The sequence below is a fragment of the Bos indicus genome, chromosome 4 (genome assembly GCF_029378745.1).
Source record: "Bos indicus isolate NIAB-ARS_2022 breed Sahiwal x Tharparkar chromosome 4, NIAB-ARS_B.indTharparkar_mat_pri_1.0, whole genome shotgun sequence".
Taxonomy (NCBI): Eukaryota; Metazoa; Chordata; class Mammalia; order Artiodactyla; family Bovidae; genus Bos; species Bos indicus.
In genome coordinates this window covers 95,140,567-95,145,554 of record NC_091763.1, presented here as the reverse complement: position 1 = coordinate 95,145,554, position 4,988 = coordinate 95,140,567, and the positions used below count along the sequence as shown (strand labels likewise).

The following is a 4,988-nucleotide window of genomic DNA, read 5'->3' as shown; positions in this document are numbered from 1 at the left end:
TTGCAAATCCTTAGACTAGACTCTTGAACTGATAGTTGACAACCAACTGGGTGAGTGGTAGTGGGTTCCCCAGAATAGACCTTAATTTTCTTCAGGTTCACTAGAAAAATTGCATAGGAAAGAAAACATTTTATCTGGAATGTTGTTGATGTCTTTCCACTAGGATGTTGTGAATTTCACAGTAGGCAACTTGGTTCTGTTCCAGACCAGGTTTGGGGAAGTTTTTCTTTAATAGGTTCAAGGTGGAGGGGAAGGTGGAGTTAGGAATTAGTAATAGCTTTTCCTCCAGAAGAGTCAGTTTTAGGTTTTTAATTGAATGATCATTGTTCTTACCACAATAAGAGAGATGATGATGATGTTAAGTTGATGATGGAAAGATTTTAGAGGAAGAGCTCAGGGAAGAGAGCGGAGACCCTTCCCATGGGCAGTGGGCCCAGTCTTCCCTCCCTCCCCTTCCGCAGGCCTGGTCCATCTCTGTCTGAGACACCAGAAGTAGTGACAGAACCAGGGAATCACCTGCACCCGTCTTGGCCCTGAGGCTCTTCTCTGCATTTCTGCCCTAATTCACTGTAATTACGTAAGATTCTGTCCTTTCTCAGAAATCTGCAGGCTGCACCTACTACTTCAGCCTCCTTCAGTACATCTGCTGTTTGTTAAAATAGGGCCTTCAGAGATGCCCTTGCCCCGGGTTCCTGCCTCTTGGCATGTAACGGTCTGCACTGTGTTTCCTTGTCTCTGTTTAACGACGTCATGGTGTCATTCTGGGCACAGATGTAGCTAGGTTGCAAGAACTGTCAGGGAACCTGAACTTGGGGCAGGTCTCAGTGGTCTTTGGGGGTCACACCCCTCTGACTGGATTCTTCTTTGACAAATGTCTCTGTGGTTGTATTGTTCCAATGTTTTCTCTGTTCTCTCTTATTATAATGTTTAATTACTGTCTTGTCAACATACTGCCAGAAAAATAACCGTCCATAACTACCTGATACGGATTGTGCAGGCCTATTTTAAGAATACACATTTCTCTTCTAAACTTAATGGGAATAGGGACTCGCCCTTAACTTTTATTCCTGTTAAAAACATATATTCGAAATAATTCTTCTTCTTTTTTTAATTGTCATCCAGGTTGCAAAAATATCTGCCTCTAAGAATTCAGGAGGACCTACTTTGTGGGAGAAAAGGTAGTGAGTCATACCTGCGAACTTGGAAATGAGAGTTTGCTTGTGCTTCTTCATCCAGTTGGGAAGTTTCCTAGGCAACCATTTATGCAGCAATTAAAAGATGAGGAGTTAAGAGGTATGTCCATGGACATTTTAATCCTCAGATGCAATCCCTGTCAGATTGAAACCTCAGTTTTCATCTTTTCATTTAAAATGAGTAAATGAAAAAGCTTAATACTTAATTATAGAAAAACACACTGTTAAGATACATTGTATGTTTTATGCGTTATCTGCTTAACGCTCTTTCTCTGATGGGAGTGTTTTATATATATTAATGCTGGCTTGTACGGGAAAGGAGAATAGAATTTACTGCTTGAAATGATTTCATTTAGCTGTGAAGTTGTTTGGAAAAGCAGCTGTCTTCTCATGTGCCTGTATCTGAGTTTGTTATTATCAGTAGTTTCCAGCACGTGGCCCAGGGAGGTCCGTTAACCATTTGTTTCTTCTCTCAGTGTTCACACTTGAGTTTATATCTCTTTTGCAATGTCCTGCTCTGTGGCTCGAGGGAAAATGTGGAAGGGAGTGAGGAACTCTTCCAGCAAGTAGACACAACCTTGGTTTACTAAAGACTTTCCTCTAGCTCTTCACCCTCATCCTTTTTATGTAGGTTTCTACTTGGATTGTCCGCGAGGATATGGTTAACATTTCTCTTCCTCTGTGAAACACTTAACACTCCCAGACTTTGTTTAACATGGACTTGCACTAAGTTCCATCTTAATGAATAAGGTGGCTTCTGTCCGTGCACCCGTGAAAGAGGAAGGTCCTCCTAGTTGTGTGACTAGTTTCATTTTCAGTAGTGTCAGAGATAATCCGAGAAGGACCAGAATATTAAAGTACTACTGGTGCTAATTTTAAATAGGGTTACGCTGTGATCCCCCATCAGGGGTTCTGTAGAAATGGTAAACCCAGGATGAGACCTAAATACTGGCTGTTTGTAACTGGAGACTGGGAGAAGCCACCTCCCAACTCAGAGGGCCTAAGGGCTTAATGAGTGTCTTGAACTTATAGCCACAGTCATTTGCATTTTCTTTTGGATGCCTCGGTTGATTCCCTTCTGTCCCAACAACTTCGCTTCTCTCCTACTGCAGAAGTGTGCAGATGAAGTAGGTGAACTCTGTCACTATGGTTTTTTGTCTCCTCCCTGGGTACGTAGATCTGTGGAAGAAATGGTAACAAATCCTGGTGGAAAGTCAAGCCTCTGGACTCTTTTTTTCCCCTAAAACAAAAGTGAGTGAGGATGTACTAATTCTCAGTCACAATGTATCTAAGCCACATAACGCTTAAAAAGTCCTTTTGGTTACTGACCTTTTAGTGGTACTGACGATGCAATTCTAGTCTTAATTTTAACTTCTTTCATTTCATATTTCATTACCTATTTGAAATGGCAGGCTGTAGTTCATGAACTTCCTTAGGTTATTTTTAAACAAGGTGGGTTGTAAATAGGGTAATGCTTTGGCTCATTTTTAATATCTGTATTTCTACTTTTTTTGTGAAATAAAAATTGGTTTACCAGTTGATTCATGGCGTTAATTCATCTCATGTCTCCTGTTTGCCAGTCACAGTACTAGGCTCTGGAGATACAAAGATTAAGACCTAATCTCTTATTTTAAAGGTGCTAACGTGGGACAGAAGGAAAGACATGCAAATAAGTATTGTTATAAGAAGGGCAAACACTTCTGTTGCATTTACTGTGTGCTGGAAACTGTTCCAAGTGCTTTCTAGGCATTCACTTTTATCTCATGAATTAATACAAAAGCCCTGTGATGTTTGTACTGTTATTTTCTCTATTCTTTTTTTTAGGGTATAAAAATTTATTACACATACAGAATAGTACCACTAACAAATGCAGCCAGGCAAGGACACACGGTATGGGATGGAGAACGGCTAGGTCTTTGGAAAGTGAACAGGTTGGGTGGCTCGGAGCCTCATGCCATGCGGGTTGGCCAGTCAGATGGGAAAGCACATGCCAAACTCCAAGGACGTCAGGGCGTCCAGGGACTGCTCTGGGTGTCCGCTGCCTTCCCGTCTGATCTGGGGCTTCGAAGGATGCCACAGCCAGAAGCAAGCAGCTGAAGCGAGGGGGCTTTCTAAGGTGGGCCAGGCTCGTCACTGAAGTCACGGCAACACCAGTGTCGGCAGTGTGTTTAATTGGATGATTTCCACAGACTGCATGTGGCGTTTCTAACCATCACACTTCAGTGACGTACAGAACATTAAGTTACAGGCTGTGGGAAGAGAAGGCAGCACCTTCCAGTCCCAGTTGGTCAGGGGGGTAAGCGTTGGGGGGAGGTTTCTTTTTAAACCGAGCCCCTCATTTCAACATACAAAAGAATTACTCTGATCAGTATTAAACTGTATTGAGAACAAAATGGACTAAAAAGCAGTACTACTCTATGTTGGGGTGAAAACGGGAGGAAAGAATGAGTCCTTCAAAGCAGGAGGGAGACAGTTGGGGAAGGTTCTGTGGCCGTGACCCTTGGCGGTCACTCACGCTGCTCCATTTGTACTTTTGATGGTCTCAGGAAGGTCCGGTTTTTCTTCTTTCTTTCCTTTTGTGTTTGCTTGGAAGTTTCACCAGCTGTCCATGCGGCCATCTCGACTTTGCTAAAAAAATTTTCTGCTACTCCCTTTCTCCTTTGGTTTTTGCTTGAACTTCAGTCTCTTCCTCCCCTTGTCGCTTCCTTTCATGGCTCTCTCTGTCTTTTAATTTACAGCTCAGCAGAGAGTTTCATGGTCTGTTTGTATGTTGCTTGTTTGAACAGCTCAGGGTCATCCTCCTCCACATTTGTAGGCCTGCCTTCCTTGTTTAATTGCTTTTTTCGCTCTTTCACGGTGTGTTCCACAGCTTCTTTTCCTGCCTGAATTGCATCCAGGGCCTCTGCTTTTGTTCCTGACCCGGTAGCAGCTTGTAAGCTTTGTCCACGGCTTCAGAAGCCTTTTGTGCTCTGTCGGCAGCATCTTGAGTTTTGTCAGGATACACCAGTATGGATAGTTGCCGAAACCTCTTTTATTTCCTCATCTGTCACTTTGGGATCTATCTGAAGAAGCTCAAATGGGTTCAAATTGAAGTAGGAAGAACCAGGACAAGTTAGTCTCTCAGTCTGGTTTTTGGACATTAGCACTGAATCTCTTCTCTATTTGTTCACCTCACCGTGAGTGAAGTCACTCAGTCGTGTCCGACTCTTTGCGACCCCAGGGACTGTAGCCCACCAGGCTCCTCCATCCATGGAATTTTCTAGGCAAGAGTACTGGAGCGGATTGTCATTTCTTTCTCCAGGGGATCTTCCTGACCCAGGGATCAAACCCGGGTCTCCTGCATAGCAGGCAGATGCTTTTACCGTCTGACCCACCAGGGAATTAGAAGGTCATAAATGCTTCCTCTGTGCTCCCTCCTTCACCCGAAGCCCTGCTGTCTCATGGAGCCGCCATTTTCCCGGCCCAGCGACCACATGACTATTTTCTCTCTTTTATACATGGATAAATTAGGGTGGAGAGAGGTTTAGCACTTGTCCAGGGTCATAAAGCTTGTTTTGGTTGACAGTCAAATGCAGTAAGATACAGAAAGAGAGCTGCCTATGGAATGCTCTGGCAGAACAAGGGGACATCCACCTGAGGGGCTGGGGAATGGAGGTGTACTGTCATGCCGTCTTCCCAGAGGAGAGGATCCCTGAACAAGTCCTGTTCAGAGGGCTGGGAGAGTCAACATTTCTCCAGGAAATACTTCTTCATTAACATCAAGACTGCATCGTAAATGAGTTCATAGGTGGAGTC

General features: G+C 43.7%; 1 pseudogene; it reads right to left on the bottom strand.

Annotated features, from left to right (window-relative positions):
• Positions 1–3,700: 3,700 nt before the first annotated feature.
• Positions 3,701–4,646, bottom strand: LOC109557637 (dnaJ homolog subfamily C member 8-like; annotated as a pseudogene).
• Positions 4,647–4,988: the final 342 nt, after the last annotated feature.